Source organism: Hypanus sabinus, chromosome 1, assembly GCF_030144855.1.
Source record: "Hypanus sabinus isolate sHypSab1 chromosome 1, sHypSab1.hap1, whole genome shotgun sequence".
Classification (NCBI taxonomy): domain Eukaryota; kingdom Metazoa; phylum Chordata; class Chondrichthyes; order Myliobatiformes; family Dasyatidae; genus Hypanus; species Hypanus sabinus.
The window spans coordinates 122776437-122802173 of NC_082706.1; the positions used below are offsets into that span (position 1 = coordinate 122776437).

At 39.8% G+C, this 25737-nt stretch overlaps 1 protein-coding gene across 3 annotated transcripts in view; it reads left to right on the top strand.

Annotated features, from left to right (window-relative positions):
- tsnare1 (T-SNARE Domain Containing 1) overlaps positions 1 to 25737 on the top strand; it is a 1003225-nt gene that overhangs the window by 810013 nt on the left and 167475 nt on the right. For 2 of the 3 annotated variants that reach the window (XM_059975426.1, XM_059975433.1), the window contains exon 12: positions 6968 to 7172. The exons of the other annotated variant lie outside the window; for it this stretch is intronic. The gene's annotated coding sequence lies outside the window, so the exon portion shown is untranslated. Of the gene's footprint in view, positions 1 to 6967; positions 7173 to 25737 lie in introns of those variants that run through there. 3 annotated transcript variants of the gene reach the window in all.

A 25737-nucleotide genomic window follows, 5' to 3' on the forward strand; every position in this document is an offset into this window, starting at 1 on the left:
TATTATAATAAAGGGTCACTGAACCTTTTGAGATAAAGCTTTCCATTTGTAATCTGTGTTATGTTATTGTGCAATGAGGGGATATGGGAAGAGATCTTTTCTATAGAATGTCATAGTTGCTAGTGTGCTGTTCAGGAACTACACTTGACCAAAACCTGAAGAAGACCTTACGTTTTTTGTTTTGTATCTACTGTGTAAAGTCATATCGTAACAATATCAATCAGATCAAGCTTAGATAAGTAAGCTACAATGATATGCATAAAACTGATTTTAAAAAACTGTTGTTCTTATACTCTATATAATATTGTAGATTTTATTCCTTGTCATCTAACTGCCAAGGTGTCATTGGAAATCACACTTTACTGTTTTCATGAATAGGTTCACCCTTCCAACTTTAAGTAGACAAATAAATAGCATAAGATTAAAAAATTAAAGTAGTCAGTTATTCAGTCGATTGGAAGACTTGAAATCAAGTAGTCCCGGAAAGCTTGTTCTGCAATTCAATCAGAGCATAGTTGATATACCTGAAATGTGTTTTCTCCTTATCCCCTGATATACTTAACCAATCAGAATCCAGCAAAGTCAAAATTGAAAATCCTTTCAAGGTGATTAGCTTTGTGGAAGGCAAGAGTTCCAAATTTTCACTGTCCTCTACTGGTAGCTATTTATTGCTAATTTTGAGATTAAAACATCTTACTTTGACTGTAATATTACACCCAATAGACAAATACAATGCACAAATTTCATTAAGGCAGCTGTGATTCTGTGTGAAGGAGATTTGAAGTCTAGCAACTTAAGGGAATGATACTAAATATAATCGAAAAGAGCCAAAAAAAAGCTGTGTAATTTGCAAATGGGGCATCTGAAATAATGTATACCATTTTATTAATTTTCATTGCATTTTTACCTAATGTATACAAGGACTTTCTTAAGCAAGAAATGTCAACAAGAGGTGTGTAAAATAATAGAAATGCAATCTCAATATTAAGTAGCATCAAATACAAGAGAAAATTTAAGTACCGCATAGACCAAAACATGCTGGAATTTAAAGTCATAGAGTTACAGTTTGTAGCACAGAAACAGGTGCCTACCATATCTATGCTAATGCCTTTGCCAATTCCATCTGCCCACGTCCTTCCTTTCCTTGCCCAGTTGTAGCTGTCTGAATGTCTCTCATAAGTTGTTATAACTGACTCAAGTGCTATTCTGGCTGTGCAGAATCTTACCCCTCTGATTTCTTACTCTCACATAAAACCTATGTTCTTGTCTTTTTGATGTCCCTACTGTGAGCAAAAGATTCTGTCTTTCTACTCAATTCATGCCTCTTAGAATTTAATATTCTTCTATTAGGTGAACCTCGCAGCCTCTTTTGATTGAAGGAAACACAGCCTATCCAAACCCTCTACACGGCTAATGTCCTCCAATTCAGGCAACATGCTGGTGAATCTTCTCTAAACTCACTCCATCTCAGCCACATAATCCCTGTAGTGTAAAAACCAGAACTGCATGAAGTGCAGCCAGCCTATATTTTGTAAAGTTGCAGCATAACCTCCCAACTTTTATATACTTTGCCATGATTTGTGAAAACAAACTTGCCATAACTTATCATCACCACCCTATCTACCTGTGTTGCCACTTTCAAAGGACTATGGATTTAAACTCCAAGGTCCTTCCATTCATCAATATTCCTTTGCACCCTACCATTTCGGAAGCTAAGGAATATTGATGCCTCATTGAAACCAAGGCCAACAAGGCTCACCAACACTTTTACTTCCTCGAGAGGCTAAAGCAGTTTGGCATATCCCTGTCAATCCTTACCAAGTTTTATCCATGCACTGTAGAAGATATCCTGCCTGGATGTGTAACAGTTTGGTATGGCAGCTGTTCTGCAGGTGATGGCAGGAAACTACAGAGAGCTGTGTACTTAGCTCAGTCCATCAGAGGAACCAGTCGCCCTTCCATGTCTGTACGTCTCAGATCCTCAGTAAAGCAGCCAGGATAATCACAGATCACACTCATGCTCCTCTCTTACATTGGGCAGAAGAACAAAAGCCTGAAAGCACATACCACCAGGATCAAAGACAGCTTCTATCCCACAGTTATTAGACAATAAATTATTCCCTAGTACAATAAGATATACTCTTGACTTCAAAATCTACCTTGTTTTCATCTTACAGCTAACCGTTTACTTGCACTGCACTTTCTCTGTGGCTGTTACACTTCATTCTGCATTGTGATTGTTTTACCTTGTTCTGCCTTAATGCACTGTGCAATGATTTGATCTGAATGAATAACATGCAAGACAAGCTTTTCACCGTACCTTAGTACAGTGGTCCCCAACCACCGGGCTGCAGACCAGTACCGGGCCACAAAGCATGTGCTACCAGGCCACGAGGAAACGATATGATTTGGCGATATGAAACGATATGAGTCAGCTGCACCTTTCCTCATTCTCTGTCATGCCCACTGTTGAACTTGAACCCACGCGAGGTCATCAGTCAATCATTAACCTAAAACTACACAATGAGTGAAAAACAAACGTCGCTTGAGAGTTTCTTTGGAAGAGGTGGTAGGGATATGAAAGGCCTAATGACAATGATAATGCAAAGATAGCTGAGGCCGAGACTACAAAAAAAAAGAAAATTTCCTTCAATAGAAAATACGACGAGTCATACATAAAATATAGCTTTAATGAGACTGGTGACTTGCACACTCCAATCCCACTGTGTGTGATATGTGGAGACAAGCCATCTAATGAGGCAATGAAGCCCTCAAAACTGCTTCAGCACCTTGAGTCCAAGCACCCTGCAGTTAAAGACAAACCTGTTGAGTTTTTTGAGTGAAAAAAACGTGAGCAAGCGGGACAGAAGCAAGTGCTGAGAGCCACCACCTCCACAATTGCTGCTGCTCTGAGAGCATCGTACTTAGTGGCTAGCCGTGTTGCTAAGGCTAAGAAGCCTTTCACTGTTGGTGAAGAATTGATTCTGCCTGCTGCCAAGGGCATGTGCCGTGAACTGCTGGGAGAAGCTGCAGCTAACTAGATGGCACAGGTTTCTCTTTCAGCTACCACAGTTTCAAGGAGAATCGATGACATAGTGGAGGACATTGAAGCACAGCTGTTGGAATGGCTTAACGAGTCACCATATGACGAGGAGTGGATAGTAAAATTTGCTTATCTGTATGACATCTTCAATTTGCTCAATCATCTCAATTTGTCACTTCAGGGAAGAATGACATTGGCCTTCAAGTTGGCAGATAAAGTGTCTGCTTTCAAAGCCAAATTGGAACTGTGGGGATGGCGAGTGGACGGGCATATTTGACATCTTTGCAACATTAGCTGGGATTCTGGGAGAGACTGAGGCTGCACCATCCTTCTCACAGCTGGTGTGTGATCACCTGCCTTTGCTGTTGACAGAATTCGAGTGTTACTTCCCAACTGCAAATGACCCAAGACGTGCAAAGGAATGGGTCCATGACCCATTTGTGGATGCCCCCGGTGAATCATCCATGTCAGCGCAGGAAGGTCAACTCCTCGAGCTTGCAAATGACGGTGGGCTGAAAAGTATGTTTGACATAACATCTCTGCCGGCATTCTGGATCAAAGTCAAGGCTGAATATCCTGAGATAGCCACAAAAGCACTGAAAATGTTGCTTCCATTTCCAACATATATCTCTGCAAAGCGGGGTTTTCTGCAATGAATGCAATGAAAACTAAGTTGCAGAATAGACTGGACATAAGGAACCCCCTTTGAATATCGCTGTCTCCCATCACCCCTCAATGGGACCGTCTTGTTGCAGGGAAACAAGCCCAGAGCTCCCAGTGATTCAGCGATATTGGTGTGTTGCAATGTTCATACGAGGAAAATATGCACTGTGTGTTTACTATCCAAACATTATTTACGTTACGATGCTATTGACTTATAAGTGACGTATAATTGACAATACTAAATTCATGCGAGGAAAAATTCACGTTGTGTGCTTAATATTAAATTTGTTAGATAATCCCTTTAGAAATAAAATTGAGTGCATAAGCCACTTGTAAGTGACTTATAGACTTATAGTTGACTTATCACCTATACTCCTGTCATGATGAACACCACCCCCCCCCCCCACAGTCGGCCAGTCCACAAGAATATTGTCAATATTAAACGGGTCCACAGTCAAAAAAGTTGGGGACTCATGCCTTAGTATATGTGACAATAGTAATCCAATTCCAATTGCAGTGCTATTTATTGTGTATATCCTATTCCTGTTTTGCTTCCCCAAATGCATCACCTTGCATTTGTCCATCTGCCAATGATACACAGAACTTTCCATCTGATCTATATCCTGCTGTTACTCAGGGCAAACTTCTTCCCTATCCACAATACTATCAACTTCTGTGGCATCTTCAAATTTACTGATCAAACCTTCTACATTTGCATACAAGTCATTAATAAATATCAAAAACAACATGCACCAATCGCGGCAGCCTTCAGGACTGTCCCTCAAGAGGCCCACTCAAACCATGGCCATGTATTTCACATCCCTAATCACTACCCCTGTAGATAAATCCAATCCCTTGGAGTTTTTTTCTGCTACTGATATAGACTCACCAGCATGTGGTTATCTAACTTATTCTTCTTCTTGAACAGAGGAACCACATTTGCTGTCCTCCAGAAATCTGGTCCCTCACCTGTAGTTTACAAAGATATGAAAATCTCCATCAGAATCCCAGCTATTTCTTTCCTTGATTCCCATAACATTGTGAGATGGGTTTCATTGGACACTAGGGATTTGTCCATTTTTGTGTGCTCATAGTTCTCTAACACGCAACTCCTTCTTAATGTTAACATGCTCTAGAATCCCTCTACCTGAACTCTTCATCTACTATATTTTTATTCTTAACGATTACAAATGGGAAATACTCATCTGAGGCCTTGCCCATATATCCTTAGCTCGAACGCTGCCTGCCCCTTTCGTCCTTAAGGAGACCTATTCGCTTCCCTGGTTACACTCTTGCACTGAGAGAATTTAATAATATGTTTAGGATATTTCATGCCTGCCTTTAGTCTCCTAAATTATTTTTTAAAGAACTGTCCTATATCCTCTGTACTCCTGCATTGCTCTCTCCTGTTTCCTTTTTTTTTCATGTAAGAGAATATTATAAATCTGGCAAATACAGAGAAACTGTTTATTTGTAAATCATACCCAACTAATGGAAATCTTTCAAAAGTTATAAAGTTAGAAATCAAGACCAACTTGTTCTTATGAGTATGGAAGATGGGAAAATAAGTCCAGGGATTGAGAGTTTGATAAAGGAAATAAAAGCACATGGGTATGGATAATAATTAAAACCCTTCAAGTCTACTGAAATTTGTAGAACATTTTTTCTTAAAAAAAAGAAATTATGAAGCCAGAGAGAAGTCACAAAATATCCATGGCAGACAAGATTAAGGAAAATCCCAGGGCGCTTTGAAAATATGTGGTGCAAGAAGGTGGCCGGGAAAAGATTGGGTTCAATTAGGGATCAAAGAGGCAACCTATGCCGGGATCCAGAGTATATACAACAGGCGAAGTCCGAAATGAATATTTCTCATTAGTATTCACTAGAGAAGGAAGGTGCAGTTTCAGATTTCAGGGAGGATGCTGGGAATATTGTTGAGCGTGTTTACATAAAAAGGAGGATGTATTAAATGTCATTGTGGGTTTAAAGGTAAATAAATCCCCAAACCATGATGAGATTATCCCAGGCTGCTGGGCAAGGCAAGGAATAAGAGCCCTGACAAATATTTTTATATTTTCTCCAGACACAGGTTAGGTTCCAGATGACTGAAAAAACAGCAAATGTGATACACATATTAAAGAGTGGCAGCAGGGATAAACTAGGTAATTGCAGGCCAGTGAAATTAATGTCAGAGTTAGGGAAACTATTTGACAAATCTTCTCAGGGGCAGGATCAATCTATGCTCAAAAGCAGGAATAAGCATGGCTTTGTGGGTGGGCAAACTTGTCTGACTAATTTGACAGAGTTTTTAAAGTATGTTTCAACAAATATATGTAATAAATATATCAAAAAGAGAAATTGGATTGATGTGACTTACATGGATTTCAGGAAGGGCTTTGACAAGATACCATGTGGTAAGCTGATCCAAAAGAATAGAGGCCATGAAATCCAGAACATTGTTGGCAAATCAGGTCTAAAATTGGCTTGGTTGTACGAAACAGAGAGTAACGGTGGAAGGTTGTTTTTATGATTGGGAGACTGTGACCAGTGATCAGTGTTGGGTTCCTCACAGTTTGCCAACAATTTGGATATGAATATAAGGTATGAGTTTAAAAATTGCATTGAAGTTCCTGATATTGCTGATGGTGGGAAGGATCATTGCTGATTCACTTCATTTTACACGTATTGTGGCCCTCTCTAACCCACTGTGGATTTTTTCATTCGGTGAATGGAGGCAAACTGGAATCCACTGCCTGATAAGGTAATGGAGGCAGATGCTCTCTTAACATTCAAGAAGTAGCTGAACAGCATTTGAATTACAAAGAAGCTACAGACCAGGAGGTAGATAAATAATTAATATGGAATTGTATTATAATGGACAGCATGAACGTGGTGGAATGAAAAGCTTGTTTCTGTGTTATATGATACTGTGACCCTACAAAGCCTGCTCATTGCTCCCTTCTAACTTTGACTTTCTTTCTTCTCTCTCATTTCACTCAATATTGGCTGAATCTCCTCTCTGGAGAAAACAATTCAAAGTGAAAACTGAACTTTATCTTAACTCCAAGATTTCCTAGCTCCGACAAGTGTTTGGAAATCCAAGAACAAAAGTAAAAAGAAATGTAAAAATTATATTGAAAAGATGTTTATTTTGACAGGATGGTTCCAGATTCTCTTTGGATTTGGAAGTCTCCCATTGAAAGAATAGTAAAGATGGGATAGGTGTTGTAATCTAATTGCATACTTATGTTTTATTTTCAGGTTTTTCCAATTGCAGAAGGAGAATAAATCTAATGGAATAAGTATTGGCCCAACAATAGAAATCGCTATCCCTTTGTCAGTGTAAGAGCCAATTATGCGGATTCCTGGTGGTAGACACATCAGCATTTAGGTGCAAATAACTTCAAACCAAGTCTTAACAAGCAGAATTTTTATCACATCTACATAATAGTAATAAAGTTTAAACTTGTGTTTTTGGTGGTCCTTCTATTTTATTTTCTCCCAAGAATATAATTGTTATGAAGCTCTGAGCTCACAATGCAAGACTTCCTTGTGGTTGTGATAAGAAGGTAAGTAATAATGCTGCCAGCAATATAAGAATCTAGGACCACAGTACACAACCTCAGAATGGAAACACATCCATTTAGACAGAGATGAAGAGGAATTTCTTTAACCAGTGAGTGTTGAAGCTGTGGAATTTATTGCTATAGACTGTGGTGGCCAAGTATTTAAACCGGATGTTGATAGGCTCTTGATTAGTGAGGGTGTCAAAAATTATGGGGAGAAGGCAGGAGAATGGTAATTGAAAGGAAAGATAAATCAGCCATGACCAAACGTGCACAAATTGGAGCTCAACTCTTCTCAAAAGTAACATTCAATGATCCTCAATTGACCTCGGTACCTTGCTCCATCAAATCATGGTCCCCCACCACATTGAATCCTACGACCGGTTCTCTCCAGCATTTTCTCCCTTCATCTCCCACCAAACAGTGGCCCCCAGCCCACACCGGTGTCAAGCACACAGCACACAAACCCACTCCCCTGAATGGATGGCTCACAATCCAAAGCATCCATTATCTCTAGCCATAACCCAAGCACTGATTCTACGGGAAGACCAGTGCGTTAGCAGTGAAACCGTCCCCAGGGCATTACACAGGTGCTGTGGCCACTCGGTGCAACTACTGGAGCTGCTGGTTCATACTCAAGTGAACTGAGTTTGATCCAGACTGCTGGTATTGACCGTTGGAGTTTGCAATTTTTCCTGTGATCATGTGAATTTCTACCAAGTGCTTCATTTCCTTCCACCTTCTAGTGACATGAAAGTTGATTGGTTAGATGGTCACTGTAAATTCCCCTTAGTGTGAATGTGGGGAGAGAGGAGAACAGAAGAAAATAAATAAGTAAAATGGGTTATTATGAGTCTAAGAGCTTGATGGCCTGCGTGGGTATGATGATTGGATCTGGTTCCATGCTTGAATCCTTATGATTAGACCATCCAGGATTAACAATGTATTGAATTGGCAATCAGTAGGTCAGGAGCTAATGACATGATAACAGTCCCCCAGGAACCTCTATCAGTAGCTGCAATGCAAGGGTGATACAGACAGGGTGCTAATTCCTTCATAGTTTAGCTGTGATCACTCAAATATACTTCATTTGCTGCTTTGTGGAAATCCTCAACAGGGCAGATTCCAAGATCAGGATATGTCTCACTCCGTACAAAGCTACCAGGCTTGACAATGTTACTGGGACATTCAAATTGTATATTAATTAATGAATTGGTTTATTGTAGTCACATGTACCAAAATACAGTTAAAAATTTTGTCTTGCATGCCATCCCAGGATGAGGCTTTATTTTCTAGGATATTAGAGTTGTCCTCGTCCTTCAAAGAACAGGGTTTCCCTTATTCCACCATTGATGCTGCCTTCACCTGCATCTCCTCCATTTCCCAAACATCTGCGTTTACCCCATCTTTCCACCACCTAAATAGTGATAGAGTTCCTCTTGTCCTTACCTACCACCCTATGAGCCTCCACATCTAATACATCATCCTCACAACTTCTGTAATCTCTCCAAAGGGACCCAACCTCTAAAATCTATCTCTCTCTTTCTCTCTCTCCCTCTCTCTCTCTCTTTCTCTTCCTCTCTCTCCCTCGCTCTCACTCTTCCCCTCCTCCCTCTCTCTTCCTCGCTCTCTCTTCCTCCCTCTTCCTCTCTCTCTCTTCCTCTCTCTCTTTTCCTCCCTCTCTCCCTCTCTCTCTCTCCCTCCCTCTCCCTCTCCCTCTCCCTCTCCCTCTCCCTCTCCCTCCCCCTCTCCCTCTCCCCCTCTCCCTCTCCCCCTCTCCCCCTCTCCCCCTCTCCCCCTCTCCCCCTCTCCCCCTCTCCCCCTCTCCCCCCTCCCCCTCTCCCCCTCTCCCCCTCTCCCCCTCTCCCCCCCCATTCTTGTATATTTGGTCCTCTTCTCTAACCTCCTTCCCTGCAAACAGCTGATTCACCTCCATTCAAGGCCCTAAACAGTCCTTCCAGGTGTTGCAACACCATATGCAATCTGCTGGGGTCGTCTGTTGAGTCCCGACACAGTCTCCTCTACATTGGTGAGACTCATCATGAATTGGGGGTCTGCTTTGTCAAGCACCTCCGCTCCATCCGCCAAAAGTGGAACCTCCCACTGGCCACACATTTTAATTCCAGTTCCCATTCCCTTCCAACATGTTGTGCCAGGACGAGGCCAGCCTCTGGATAGAGGAGCTCCGCCTTGATTTCTGTTTGGGTAACCTCCAAGCTGATGGCATAAATATCAATTTCTCCTTCTGCTAAAAATGTTTTCCTCCTTCCCCCCCCCCCTCATCTTCTGTTCCCCACTCTGGCCTCTTATCTTTTCTCACCTGCCTATCACCTGTCCCTCGGTCCCCTACTCCTTCCCTTTCTCCTATTGTCCACTTTCCTGTCCTATCAGGTTCCTTCCTCTCCAGCTCTTTATCTTTCCTATCATCACCCTGGCATCAGCTATCACCTAGTTACCCTGATTCCCCTTCCCACACCATTCTTCCGTCTCCTCCCTCCTTACAATTCCTGAAGAGCGGTCCCGGCCTGAAACGTTGATTGCTGATTCATTTCCAGAGATGCAGCCTGACCTGAGTTCCTTCAGCACTTTGCATGTGTTGCATCTGATTTCCAGCATCTGCAGACTTTCTTGTGTTTATGATTTCCTGTCTTCTGCCCGATGGGAAGTGGGAGAAGACAAAATGATCGGTATAGCTTTCCCTTTGATTATATTAATATCTTCCCCAAGGCAGTAGGAAATGCAGACCAGAGTCCATGGAGGGGAGGCTGGCTTTTGTGATAGATTGGGCTGTGTTCCCAAATTGTGCAACAAATATCTTGTCATCTTGGGCAGATGAAGTACCACACGGTAGGCTTATTCAGAAAGTCAGAAGACATGGGATCCAGGAGAGTTTGACCAGGTGGATTCCGAATTGGCTTGCCTGCAGAAGGCAGAGGGCCATGGTGAAGGGAGTACATTCGGATTGGAGGGTTGTGACTAGTGGATCACAAGGATCAGTTCTGGAACCTCTACTTTTTGTGATTTTTATTAACGACCTGGATGTGGGGGTAGAAGGGTGGATTGGCAAGTTTGCAGGCAACACAAATGTTAGTGGTGTTGTGGATAGTGTAGAGGATTGTGGAAGATTGCAGAGAGACATTGATAGGATGCAGAAATGGGCTGAGAAGTGGCAGATGGAGTTCAACACAGAGAAGTGTGAGGTGGTACACTTTGGAAGGACAAACTCCAAGGCAGAGTACAAAGTAAATTGCAGGATACTTGGTAGTGTGGAGGAACAGAGGGATCTGGGGATACATGTCCACAGATCCCTGAAAGTTGCCTCACAGGTAAATAAGGTAGTTAAGAAAACTTAGGGAGTGTTAGCTTACATAAGTCAAAGGATAGAGTTTAAGATTTGCGGGGTAATGATGCAGCTCTATAAAACTCTGGTTAGGTGACACTTGGAGTACTGTGTCCAGTTCTGGTCGCCTCACTATAGGAAGGATGTGGAAGCATTGGGAAGGGTACAGAGGAGATTTACCAGGATGCTGCCTGGTTTAGAGTGTGTGCATTATGATCAGAGATTAAGGGAGCTAGGGCTTTACCCTCTGGAGAGAAGGGAGGATGAGAGGAGACATGATAGAGGTGTACAAGATATTAAGAGGAATAGATAGAGTGGACAGTCAGCGCCTCTTCCCCAGGGCACCACTGCTCAGTACAAGAGGACATGGCTTTAAGGTAAGGGGTTGAAAGTTCAAGGGGGATATTAGAGGAAGGTTTTTTACTCAGAGAGTGGTTGGTGCATGGAATGCACCGGTGAAATTTAAGACACTACTAGACAGGTATATGGAGGAATTTAATGTGGGGGGGTTATATGGGAGGCAGGGTTTAAGGGTCAGCATGACATTGTGGGCCGAAGAGCCTGTGCTGTGCTGTATTGTTCTATGTAGATGAGCTCTAATACTGTATCATCATAGGCGAATGATGTTAATGGGACCCATGCAGTACCTGGACACTTGAGTCATCTGGTTTGTTGTATGTGCAATAATGATTTGGAGGACACCTGATATAATCTCTGTTGGTTATCTGTAATTTGTATGTTTTCCTGAATAATTTTCTCATACGGTGCACAAAGGGGATTTGCCCATTTGATGCTGTAATACAGTGGCATTAAGAACAAAGAAACACAAGAGACTGTGGATAATGGAATCCGGAGCAACAAACAATCTGCAGGAGGAACTTAATGGGTCAAGCAGCATCTCTAAGGGGAAGGGATTGTCGATATTTTGGGTTGAAGCCCTGCATCAGTACTCAGAGGGGAGATGGCCAATATAAAGAGGAAAGGAAGAGTGGTGAGACAGCAGCCTGAAGGTGGAGTGAAAAATGACTGGCATGTTGCTCTAGGTACAAGGGGATGGAGTGCTAAATTTTGATAAGAAAAGGAGATGAAAATGGGAACCATTAGGGGAGAGGTGTCTAGCAGGTGGATCCAGAACCAGAAAGACCAGTGAAGACCATAGGAGAATCAGGTGGAGAGAGACAGTGGGGTGGGGGTGTGAGTGAGAGTCGAAATTAAGAGCAATAATGGAAATCTAGGCAGGGTCGAGCACATAGCACAAATGGCCTAATCGTTCCTTCCATTCCGGGGAAGCAAACACAAAACTGCTGCTACTATTTTTAGGATTTAGATTATGCATTTATACCATGAAGATTAGAAAATTTAATCTTTTGTGACAAAAATGAAATGCAGTGCATGTCATTATCTACTCAAAAATATTTGAGAGCATAAGTAATGCAGGTTTAAATAGGTATTTGTATAATGCTTGATTGGAATAACCAAGGGATCAGTTATAATGCCAAAGAAAATTCAGGCTAAAATTCATTAAAGGAATAGTATAGTCATCATTGATTATGCGAAAGACTGATACCTTTTGCTACTGATTGTTCTGAGAGAAGAGTTGAATTAACTTTGATTCGTCAAGAGAGGTAAGGTTTGAGCACAAATGACTAAGCCAATCATTTCTTGATCTGCAAGCAGAATTGCTTTTATCATTCTTTTATGTTTTTGTGATAAAATAATTTCTGATAAATTAAAAGTTAACTGTCCCCAATTTATATAGACTCAAGATTTATATTTTTACAGAGAAACCTGGTACCTTAATCGAATCAGAAAATTTATGATTCGGCCCAACTTTAAGTAGTTTCAAGGTGTGATGTGAAATCGTAGGAACATAAGCATTAGAAGCAGGAGTAGACAATGATTTTAGACCCAGCTGAATTTTCTGAAGTCCAGATTAATAAGGCATTTCACCCACATAACTGCTGGTCACTGGATGTTTCTCATTTTTTCACCATTCTCAGTAAACACTAGAGACTGTTGTGCATGAAAATTCCAGATCAGCAGTTTCTGATACTGAAACCACCCCATCTGGCACCAACAATTATTCCACAGTCAAAGTCATTTGGAACACTGATGCACCATCAATAACTCTCGGAGACGTGAGGTGCGATATAGGCTTTTATTGGCTGGAAGAAAGAACAAGCAGCAATTGACCACCACACTACATCCTGGAGACTGAGGCCGGGACAGTGTCTCCAATTGCCTTTATACCGGGGTCTGTGGGAGGAGCCACAGGAGCAGTCAGCGGGGTGTGGGGTGTGGTGTCCAGACAGGTATATGTTTCACCACAAACACATTTCTTCCCCATTCAAACAAAGTTGATTTTACAATTAGAATAAATATATTGAAAATGATAAATACTCTGGAAAAAAAGTTAATAAATAATGAAAAGATCCACTTAACTTAAATAGTGACTGCACTCTTCAAGAAAGGAGGGGGAAAGAAAGCTGAGATCTAAACTAGCAACCTATTAGCCTAACATTAATCACAGGGAAGGTTATATCTCAAAAGAAAGATGTGATAACAGGACATCTTACAAATGTAGGATTGAGATGAGACCTGGGTTTAGAACATAGAACTACAGCAAAAACTCAGCACATCCTTCAGCCCACGATGTTGTGCTCGGTTTATAAGGAGAAAATTATGAACAATGGGTTAAACTTCTTTGAGAATGTGCCTAGCAGAGTTAATTATAAGAGTTGGGGGGTGTGATATATTTTTAATTTCGGATGGCTTTTGCTTAAGTCCTGGACATGAAGTTAGTCAACAAGTTTTAAAGCACAAGTGCATGTTCATGGTCTTCTGCTGCTGTAGCCCATCCACTTCAAAGTTCGATGTGTTATGCATCCAGAGATGTTCCTCTGCACACCACTGCTAAAATGGTATTTGAGTTACTTTTGCCTTCCTGACAGCTTGAACCAGTCTGGCCATTCTCCTTTGACTTCTCTTATTAACAAGGTGTTTCACCATTCACTAATATTTTTGTGTTTTCGCATGATCCTCTGTAAACTTTAGAGACTGTTGTCATGAAAATCCCAGGAGAGAAGCAGTTTTTGAGCTACTCAAACCACCCATATGGCATCAACAATCATTGCATGGTTAGTCACTAAGATCACATTTCCTCCCCATTCTGATGTCACTGGACAATAAAGATTTTCCTCTTGGGTGGATCTTACGGATTTAAGGCTGCTGAACATGAAAATCACCATGAAATTTCCCCATCTTGCACGATTTTAATTCATAATTAAAGTCAGTTAAAATATTGCCCACAATGAAAGCTGAAAGGTTTTCTATCTTGTCCAAGCCAGGGTGGATGCTGCGTGGCAGGACAGGTTTAAGAAAGGCTATAAAAGCATCACGCAGACACTGTACTGTGCATTGCATTCACATGTATATCAAAATCTGATCATATGCTCTATGCACATAGCATATTGTATGTACTCATTTGAACTGAGGAAATGGAGAACATGAGTAAAATATTAAAATTGACATGGATTAGAAGTTAATGAATGCAGTTGAATGGCATTGGTGCAGGTTAGGACAAGGATAACAATGTTCTGGATAGGTTCATGCATTTATCCACATATAGACAGAAAGTGGTCATGATAAGGAGGTGGAGTTATGGCAGACTTTGTGATAGAGATGTTATGGTGTATAACCTTCTGTTAAGAATGAATGGGGCATCATGATTTTCAAACATCCTGATTCAATCTTGGAACATGGACAAGAGGGAAAGGAGCTTGTGGTGAGCATAATTTGTGGCCAGTTGGAAGAAGTTGCACCTTATCCAGGACAGCACTGTGGTGAAGCATTGCATTGTTAATACAAAGCTAGCTTCAAGAGGGCTGGCAACACCGTGAAGGTGTGGGGAGTCTGCATACATGTTGAACCACGGAATACTTTGTTTTTCTCTTTTTGCACTATTTATTCAATGTTTTAAAAAATTATATATATTTTTTTTACTGTAATTGACAGTCTTTTATTATGTACTGCAGCTGCAAAACAACAAATTTCATGGCACATACTGGTGATATTGATTCTGATTCTATAGGGATGTCTATATGATGGTAGGTTGTGACACATTTGGAAGAGATTCTTGGATTATGATTGGATAATTTGAGGAAGTCCCATTCCATAGGACTTTGGTAAATTAGTTTGTTATGTCACATGTACTGAGGTACAGATAAAACTTTGCTTTATCTGCCATCTATGTAGTATGTAGAAAAACAGTAACAGAATGTAGGAAGAAGTATAGTTTGAGAAAGTGCAGTAACAGTAGGCAGTAAGGTGCAAGGTAGTACAAAAACAAGCCATGAGTTACATTTAATTCTTTTGCCTTCTAGTTGTAATTTTGTAGGAAAAATAATTATTTTGATTAGTAGCTGGATAATTGCAGGTGTTTCTCTACACCAAGCAACTTTCAATGAACTTAATGGCTCAAAATAATAGCTGAACATGTGGCTTCTAATTTACCTTTGTGCCAACATGCTTCCAACTGTTGTGAATTACTTTGTTCCCTGGAGTATCTGAATTGAGTGGAGAATGGTTTTGCCTGACTAATCTCAAGGTTCTGTATATACACTAGGTGGCCATTTTATTAGGTACACATGCACACCTGCTGGTTAGTGCAAAAATCTAATCAGCCAGTCATGTAGCAGCAACACAATGCATAGAAGTATGTAGACATGGTCAAGAAGCTCGGCTGATATCAAAACTAAACACACACTGGACAGCAAATTCTTTCGTAAGTGTTGCTTCCTCAGAAATTTTTATGTGGTTATGATAGACTACTTGAACACAAATACGATTTCAGAATAATGTATCACATTGGAATTTGGAGAAACAAGAAATTAACTTTTAATGAACATAATGTGCAATTGCATAACAATGCTGATGCTTTGCAATAGTTCAACTAAGCTGAAACTGTTTTGTTGAAGGTTTTAATTTATACTCAGTGTCTGAGGCTTTTCAACAATAACCAGTTAACATTGATAGACTCCAGTTGCCCTGACGCCATTTCTCCACGACTCTTGAAACTATTCACCATGAACTGACACCACCAACATTTGTAGAGATGAAGTCTAAATGGGAATGCAGAAAATGAATCTTTAGTGATATGTTGCACTTTATGGTTTTGTATGCTTGAAGCAAGTTTTCAACCAGCTGCATGCAGTTTGGTGCTCTGTAGTCACCAAGAAAAATTTCAACATCCTTGAATATCTTTGATGTGATTTTCTCTGGTCTCACTTGAAGTTCTTCGAATTGCCTGTCATTGATGACCTGTTTGATTTATGGAACAACAAAAACGTGTTCATTTATCTTGGCATCAGTTATTCTGGGAAACATCTGTCTTGAATATTGAAATCCTTCACCTTCCTTATGTCTGGTGACAGCAGATTCCATCCTTGCATTCTTGAACCCATTATTTTGCCTTTGTCAAACTCACGTCTTTGACCAAGTAATTTAACTCAAATGCATTATCAAATGAGGCTCATTCGACATAAAGGGTTCAAAATCTATCAGTATCAATGTCATTTTGCTTTTCTGGCTCATGCATCATGGCAGCTTTGTCTGCCTCCTCTTGACTCCATGCCTCTGGATCCCTATCGTCATGTGGCACATGTCTCATGGCTGAGGGGAGATTGGGGTATTCAATGGATTCCTTGTTTTTAGCAAATAATCTGCACACTGGTCAGACAGAAGTAGCAGTCTGTCATATGATCCTTCTGCTCTTGCCGTACATTCGGGACAGCAAATGGCACTGACTTCGAATACCTCTGAGCCAAGCTCTAAGTTTGACAGTGCATGTTGTGCAATGAATGTGAGGAGCCCGGGCTTTTTCTTGGTCACCAACTTTACACTCAAAGTAGAACTCATAGGCTTACTTAATAAGAGGAGTCATGCTTTGTCTTTGAGGTTTAAGTCACCACAAATATAACAGAAAGTATTGTGGCTGTTGCAACATTGGTGAGACAATTAGCTATCACAAATACTCAAGGGACTCCAGGAAAAACTAACTAACAATGCTAATGAACAGAATATGGAAATGTAAAGCAGATCAGATTTGGAGGAATGCAAATACAATTACCACAGAAGTCTTTTCAAGAGTTAAATAAATGTGTGAAGAAGTTCCTTTGGAAAGGTAAGATGTCAAGAATATCGTTGGAAAAATTGACATGGAAATATGACCTAGGAGGGTTACAACTTCCAAACTTTAAGAATTATAAAGCAAATCAACTTGGATTTATTGCATCTTTTTTTGATGAAGATAAACCGGCATGGATTAGAATAGAATTAGATAAAATAGGAGAAAATATACCAGAAGATTTTATATATAAGTGGGAATCTAAATGGATACGGGAAAAGAAAGAATCTTCTATATTAAAACATTTGATTGATTTATGGGATAAGATAAATGTTGATGATGAGATAAAGAAATCCTTATTAGCAAAGAGACCTTTAATTCAAAATAAACTTATTCCTTTTACAATGGATAACCAACTTTTATACAATTGGTTTCAAAAAGGGATTAGATATATAGGAGATTGTTTTGAAGGAGGTATATTAATGTCACTTGATTAATTAAAGAATAAATACAAAATATCAAACAACATTCTTTTTTGTTATTTCCAGTTATGGGCTTATTTAAGAGATAAATTGGATCAAACAATGTTATTGCCAAAACCTAATGAAATAGAAACTTTAATTCAAAAAGGAAAAATTAAAAAAATTATTTCTTGTATGTATAGTTTGATTCAAAAACAGGCAATTAAACAAGGAACGCATAAGTCAAGACAAAAATGGGAAACTGATTTGAATATTAAAATTGAAGGAACAAGTTGGTCAAGACTATGTATTGACAGTATGACAAATACAACAAATGTCCAGTTAAGATTAATGCAATATAATTTTTTACATCAATTATATATTAGACACAAACAATAAATAAATTAAACCCAAATTTATCTGATCAATGTTTCCGATGAAATCAAGAATTGGGACTTTTTTACACTCTACTTGGTCTTGTTTTAAAATTCAACCTTTTTAGACAAATTTAAGAATTTTATTGGAACACAACTTCCACATAATCCAACATTATTTTTACTAGGCGATATTGAAGGGATAAAACCAAAATCCAAACTGAATAAATATCAGAAAGAATTCATAAAAATTGCATTGGCAGTAGCCAAAAAGGCTATTGCAGTTACTTGGAAATGGGATTCATACTTAAGTATAGGTTGTTGAAAGAATGAAATTTTTAGCTGCATTCCACTTGAAAAAATTACTTATAATTTAAGAGATAAATATGAAATATTTCTAAAAATTTGGCACCCTTATTTACAAAAGATAGGATTAAATATATAGGTGCTCCGAAGATACAATTATTGGTTATCTGGGGAAAGAAAGAAATATATATACTAAAGCTATTATGAACTCCATGGAACATGTGGGGATCTTCTGATATCCAAGCATTCTTTCTTTCTTTTTTCTTTCTTTTTTTTTCTCTTTTTATAGGGATATGTTAGAGGAGGAGGGGGTGATATTTTTTATTTTTTTTCCTTCTGTAACCTATTTGAAAATTCAATAAAAAAAATTTATTTAAAAAAATGATTAGGAGGAATGCATGTTCCATAGGATGATAAACCTTTCATGTCCTCTTACAAACCACATTTGTGACGGAGCTTCTAATTTTTAATGATATTCCATGTAAAGCCTTACTCAGTTTTCTGTGATAAAGAACAATAAAAACAAAGTCCAATTCATTATAAGACCAGTGAGTTGTGACTCAACAAAAGGTTATTTTTTTCTTGACTTTTTACTAATTTCTTGCAATAGTAAGCAGGAAATTCAAAAGGACAGTTATTTTCTTACAACAACTTACTTCCTTCCCCAACATTTCTGCATTAAACACAATGTGTTTTTCTACATTCATGCAAAATTGTAATTGGGTTTGGGACTGCAATTGTGTTTCTCAACAGAGCTGAGTATGGTAATCCTTTTGGAAAGGGAGTCAATCAGCTCGGATGAGATAATCTTCATCATTCAGACTTTGCAGTTATTAATGTTGGAATATTGTCATATCACTATACATAGAAAAATACAGCAGAGCAACAGGTCCTTCAGCCCATCTAATTTGTACCACAACATTTAAACTGCCTATTCCTATGTGCCTGCACCTGGGGCATCCATGTGAATGTCCAAACTTCTCTGAAATGTTGAAATCAAGCTTTCATGTACCACATTTCATATTCTCAAACCCTCTGATTGAACAGCTATCCCCTCATGATTTCCTCAAACTTTTCACCTTTCCTCCTTAATTCATAACCTCTAGTTGTAGTCCCACCCGACTTCAGTGGAAAAATCTGTTTGCATTTATCCTATTTATACCCCTAGTAATTCTGTATACCTCTGTCAAGTCTCCTCTCAATCTTTAATGTTCAAAGGAATAAAATCCTAACTTATTCAGCCTTTCCTTATAACTCGGGTTCTCCAGTCCCAGCAACATCCTTGTAAATTTTCTCTGTACTCTTTCAAACTTATTCACAACTTTCCTAAGTAGTTGACCAAAGCTGCATACAATATACCAAATTAGACCTCAGAAAAATCTCATACAACTTCAACATAGCATCCCATTTCTGAACTCAGTACTTTGATTTATGAAGGCCAATGTGCCAAAATCTTTATTTAAATCCCTAATTCACTTGCAATGAACTGTGGAGATCCATTCCCAGATTCTTTTGTTCTACCACACTCCTTAGTGTCCTTCCAGTCACTATGTAAGGCTTACCCTGTTCGTCCTACCAAAGTGCAGCACCTTGCATTAAATTCCATCTGCCATTTTTCCAGCTGGTCCAGATCCTGCTGCAAACTCTAACATTGTGAACCAATACACCCCCAATCTCTTTTTAACAGCTGCTGACAAGTATATATTTTGAGAATTGCTGGAATTTATCTGTATATTAAATGATCATTTGTTTTGTTTTGAAAAACATAAAATAATTCCTAAGACAAGTCAGTGAGACAGGAACAAGGATTTAAATATCAGTTGATGAAAAGAACTAAAAGCAAGATTCACAGTGTGGGATTTGAATGCGGCTTTATCTGAGACATTGCCTTTGAAGATGTTCTCGATGCTGGGGAGGTTAGTGCCCATGATGGAGCTGGCTGAGTTCTGCAGATGTTTCCAATCCTGTTCAGTTGCCCCTTCTTGCCAGATGGTGATGCAACCAGTTAGAATGCTTTCCATGGTATATATGTGGAAATATGTGAGAGAGTTTGGTGTCATACCAAGTCTCCTCAACCTTCTTATCTTAGTCTACAGCAGAGTCTCCATCTGTGGAACAGGTTTGATTATTGGTGTCTCTTCTAAGTGAAAAGACCGGAGATTTTTATTTGCACAGAAGTGTTCAGGCTTACATAGGATGCAAGGAATTAAAGTTGTTGTATGAGTATCGTCCAGTGGTGGTGCATGTGGATCATGGATTTGACCATTGAACAGGTGTTGTTGATGGGAAAATGAGTGGTGCAAGATCACAAATGACTGTTTTATAGCACTTCTGAATGTGTGATTTCAGCTTCAGCCAGTTGATGCAGTCAGGGCTAGGGGATGGATTTTAGAAACAGCATTAATTTATTATTAAGTATCACTGTTTTTGTTGTGTAATGATTTTTAAATTTATCAGTATGGGTGACACTGTAAATATTGACATAACACTGGTGTCTTCTTCTGAGATAGTTACAATGACTTAAATTGATGGGATGGGGGTAACAAAAGAGTTCAGAACTGTAGGTATAAAAACTTTATCAGGAACAGTGGCATTATGATTAAATTTGCTTCTATGAGCAATCCTGTGAGTTGGACTGATGATCCAGAGACAAAAATTCAAATATTATCTTAGCGATTGGGAATTTGAAAGTACAATTATTTCAATAAGATTGATTTTTTAAAGCTATTATTAGTAAAGACAACCATGAAACAACCAGGTTGTTACTGATGTATTCCACTGAAGGAAGTTTACAGCTGTCTTCTGTGCAATGTTGTTGAGTCCTTACTGAAATGTTCCAACAATTTGTACCAGGCAGCCACAATAAATAGATTGCAGAAGTTCATGAAGATGGTTCAATGCCAGCTTCTCAAAGACCATGTTATCAAGAACTTCATCATATAAATTATTTTAAAAAATAAGATAGTTAACAAACACAAAAAAAGCAAGACTGCAGATTTTATAAAGCATTGGTCTCCTGATATATAATTTGTCCAGATTCATCCAGATTACAAATTTTGTCATCCTGTTGATCACTTTGAAATTGAATGTTGTAGAGAATAACAACACAGTAATTGGTTTGCTGGCAGCAGTGCTCTCAGAAGACAAATGCTGGCTATAAGATGTCCAATTATTCACTCACAGTTTAGAGCATTATCTAAACCGTTCAACATGTAGGTGCCTTATATCCTAGTCCAAGATAAGGCAATATGTCTTTCCATTTGTCATGGAGCAGAACATCATCTATCCATACTTTATCAGATGATCTTTGTCCATGTCAGATCTATGGGATCACATCTAATTCAATATTTGTAGCAATGCTGTGGGGGGGATGGGTAAGGGAGGGTGAAGCGGCATGTTAATGGTCTTTAAAAGCAGCTGATTTCACTTGGATTATAGATGATAAAGGAGATGTGGAGGGGATGAAACCAAAAGATCTTTTCCAACTCTTTGAAGGATTTATCCATTTAGTCCTATTCCTCTTCTCCTCCCCTATTGCTCTGCAGTTTTTCCTCTATGTCTTACTTATTCATAAGGTAAAGAGTCTATTAATCTGGCATGCTGGGGACTAACAGTGGACATTTTCTGGTTCATTAATGATATTCCAATGATATCCCAATACACCGGTCCACTTTTTTAGATATTACCTGATGGCATCATAAACTTTTCTATAAACTATATAACCATATGACAATCACAGCACGGAAACAGGCCATCTCGGCTTCCTTGTCTGTGCTGAACTCTTATTCTCACCTAGTCCCACCTACCTGCACTCAGCCCATAACCCTCCACTCCTTTCCTGTCCATATACCTATCCAATTTTACCTTAAATGACACAACTGAACTGGCATCTACTACTTCTACAGGAAGCTCATTCCACACAGCTATCACTCTCTGAGTAAAGAAATACCCCCTCGTGTTTCCCTTAAACTCCTGCCCCCTAACTCTCAAATCATGTCCTCTCGTTTGAATCTCCCCTACTCTCAATGGAAACAGCCTATTCATGTCAACTCTATCTATCCCTCTCAAAATTTTAAATACCTCGATCAAATCCCCCCTCAACCTTCTACGCTCCAATGAATAGAGACCTAATTTGTTCAACCTTTCTCTGTAACTTAAGTGCTGAAACCCAGGTAACATCCTAGTAAATTGTCTCTGCACTCTCTCTAATTTATTGATATCTTTCCTATAATAGGTGACCAGAACTGCACACAATATTCTAAATTTGGCCTTACCAATGCCTTGTACAATTTTAACATTACATTCCAACTTCTGTACTCAATGCTTTGATTTATAAAGGCCAGCGTTCCAAAAGCCTTCTTCACCACCCTATTTACGTGAGACTCCACCTTCAGGGAACTATGCACTGTTATTCCTAGATCTCTCTGTGCCTCTGCATTCCTCAATGCCCTACCATTTACCCTGTATGTTCTATTTGGATTATTCCTGCCAAAATGTAGAACCTCACACTTCTCAGCATTAAACTCCATCTGCCAGCGGTCAGCCCATTCTTCTAACTGGCATAAATCTCCCTGCAAGCTTTGAAAACCCACCTCATTATCCACAACACCTCCTACCTTAGTATCATCGGCATACTTACTAATCCAATTTAATACCCCATCATCCAGATCATTTATGTATATTACAAACAACATTGGGCCCAAAACAGATCTCTGAGGCATCCCGCTAGTCACCGGCCTCCATCCCGATAAACAATTATCCAACACTACTCTCTGGCATCTCCCATCTAGCCACTGTTGAATCCATTTTATTACTCCAGCATTAATACCTAACGACTGAACCTTCTTAACTAACCTTCCATGTGGAACTTTGTCAAAGGCTTTGCTGAAGTCCATATAGACTACATCCACTGCCTTACCCTCGTCAACATTCCTCGTAACTTCTTCAAAAAATTCAATAAGGTCTGTCAAACATGACCTTCCACACACAAATCCATGCTGGCTACTCCTAATCAGATCCTGTCTATCCAGATAATTATTAATACTATCTCTAAGAATACTTTCCATTAATTTACCCACCACTGATATCAAACTGACAGGTCTATAATTGCTAGGCTTACTTCTAGAACCCTTTTTAAACAATGGAACCACATGAGCAATACGCCAATCCTCCAGCACAATCCCCGTTTCTAATGACATCTTAAAGATCTCCGTCAGAGCTCCTGCTATTTCTACACAAACTTCCCTCAAGGTCCTGGGGAATATCCTGTCAGGACCTGGAGATTTATCCACTTTTAAATTTCTTAACAGCGCCAGTACTTCCACCTCTTTAATTGTCATAGGTTCCATAACTTCCTTACTTGTTTCCCACACCTTAGACAATTCAATATCCTTCTCCTTAGTGAATACCGAAGAGAAGAAATTGTTCAAAATCTCTCCCATCTCCCTCGGCTCCACACGTAGCTGACCACTCTGATTCTCTAAGGGGCCAATTTTATCCCTCACTATCCTCTTGCTTTTAATATAACTGTAGAAACCTTTCGGATTTACTTTCACTTTATTTGCCAAACCAACCTCGTATCTTCTTTTAGCTTTTCTAATCTCTTTCTTAAGATTCCTTTTACATTCTTTATATTCCTCGAGCAATTCCTTTACTCCATGCTGCTTATATCTATTGTAGACATCCCTCTTTTTCCCAACCAAATTTCTAATATCCTTTGAAAACCATGGTGCTTTCAAACCTTTAACCTTTCCTTTCAACCTAACAGGAACATGAAGATTCTGTACCCTCATAATTTCACCCTTAAATGACCTCCATTTCTCTATTACATCTTTCCCATAAAACAACTTGACCCAATCCACTCTCTCTAAATCCCTTCGCATCTCCTCAAAGTTAGCCTTTCTCCAATCAAAAATCTCAACTCTAGGTCCTGTCCTGTCCTGCTTCATAATTATATTGAAGCTAATGCTATTGTGATCACTGGACCCGAAGTGCTCCACAACACATACATCTGTCAGCTGAACTATCGCATTCCCTAACAGGAGATCCAACACTGCCCCATCTCTAGTCGGTACTTCTATGTATTGTTGCAAAAAACTATCCTGCACACATTTCACAAACTCTTAACCATCCAGCCCTTTTACAGAATGAGCCTCCCAGTCTACATGTGGAAAATTAAAATCTCCCACAATCACCACCTTGTGTTTACTACAAATATCTGCTATCTCCTTACACATTTGCTCTTCCAACTCATGCTCCCCATTAGGTGGCCTATGATACACTCCTATCAGTGTTACTGCACCTTTCCCATTCTTCAATTCCACCCAATTCTCCCTAGAGGAGCTCTCTAATCTATCCTTCCAAAGCACCGCCATAAGATTTTCTCAGACAAGCAATGCAACACCTCCTCCTCTGGCCCCTCCTACTCTATCACACCTGAAGCAACTAAATCCAGGAATATTTAGTTTCCAATCACACCCTTCCTGCAACCATGTTTCACTAATAGCTACAACATCATAATTCCAGGTATCAATCCACGTTTTAAGCTCATCCACCTTTTTTACAATGCTCCTAGCATTAAAATAGGTACATTTAAGATACTCTCCACCCCCTCCTCTCTTTCCATCCCTAACAATGCATTCAAATTTATTATCCTTTTCTTTCTTCTCCCCTACATCTTCGGGCTGAGCGCATCCCTTCTCCATCACCTGCCTTTCCTCCCTCACACACTGTCTCTTTACTTGCTCTACTGGTGAACTAACCTCCTCTCCCATGGTTTCCTCAAATTGATTCCTGCCCCCCCCCCCATCTTACTAGTTTAAAGTCTGCCCTGTAGCCCTAGCAAACCTCCCCACTAAGATATTGGTCCCCCCAGGATTCAAGTGTAACCCGTCCTTCTTGAACAGGTCACTCCTGCCCCAGAAGAGGTCCCAATGATCCAGAAACTTGAATCCCTGCTCCCTGCTCCAATCCCACAGTCACACATTCATCCTCCCCCTAATTCTATTCCTATTCTCACTGTCGCGTGGCACAGGCAGTAATCCCAAGATTACTACCTTTGCGGTCCTTCTTCTTAACTGCCTTCCTAACTCCCTATACTCTCGTTTCAGGACCTCTTCCCCTTTCCTACCTATGTCATTGGTACCTACATGTACCACGACCTCTGGCTCCTCACCCTCCCACTTCAGGATATCTTGGACGCGATCAGAAACGTCCTGAACCCTGGCACCAGGGAGACAAATTACCATCTGGGACTCCCGATCACCTCCTCAGAACCGCCTGTCTGAACCCCTGACTATCGAGTCCCCTATTACTATTGTCCTCTTTCTTCTATCCCTACCCTTCTGAGCTACAGGGCCCATAGTTGGAACTGGAGCCTGGTAAATTTAAAGGGAACAAAGGAAACAGAGCCCCATTGATTTCAGTAGAGCATGTTCTGATACAAGATCTCAATCCAAGACATCAACTATCACTTGTCTTCCATGGATGCTGCTTGGTCCAGCAAAATCCTCCAGCAGCCTGTTTCTTTTTGCTCCAATTCCAGCACTTGCAGTCTTCTTCATACCCCTCCCCCTTTGAGTTTTAAAGGGAGCATGGGAAACAGAGTGCATATGCAGTTTGAAGAAACGGGAAATGGGGCCCAGTGAATTTAAAGCAGGCATGGAAAACAGAGCCCCAAAGTTCCAGGAGAATGGATTAAACATCACTCAGTGAACTGGATGCCAAACATTGGGTTTATTGAATAATTAGAGAACAGATTATCGGAGTTTTAGTATTGTATTACCAAATGAATGTTTCTAATTCACTGCTTTTACAGACAATGCAGTGCAGATAATAACTCACTTACATCTTCCCCTAGAT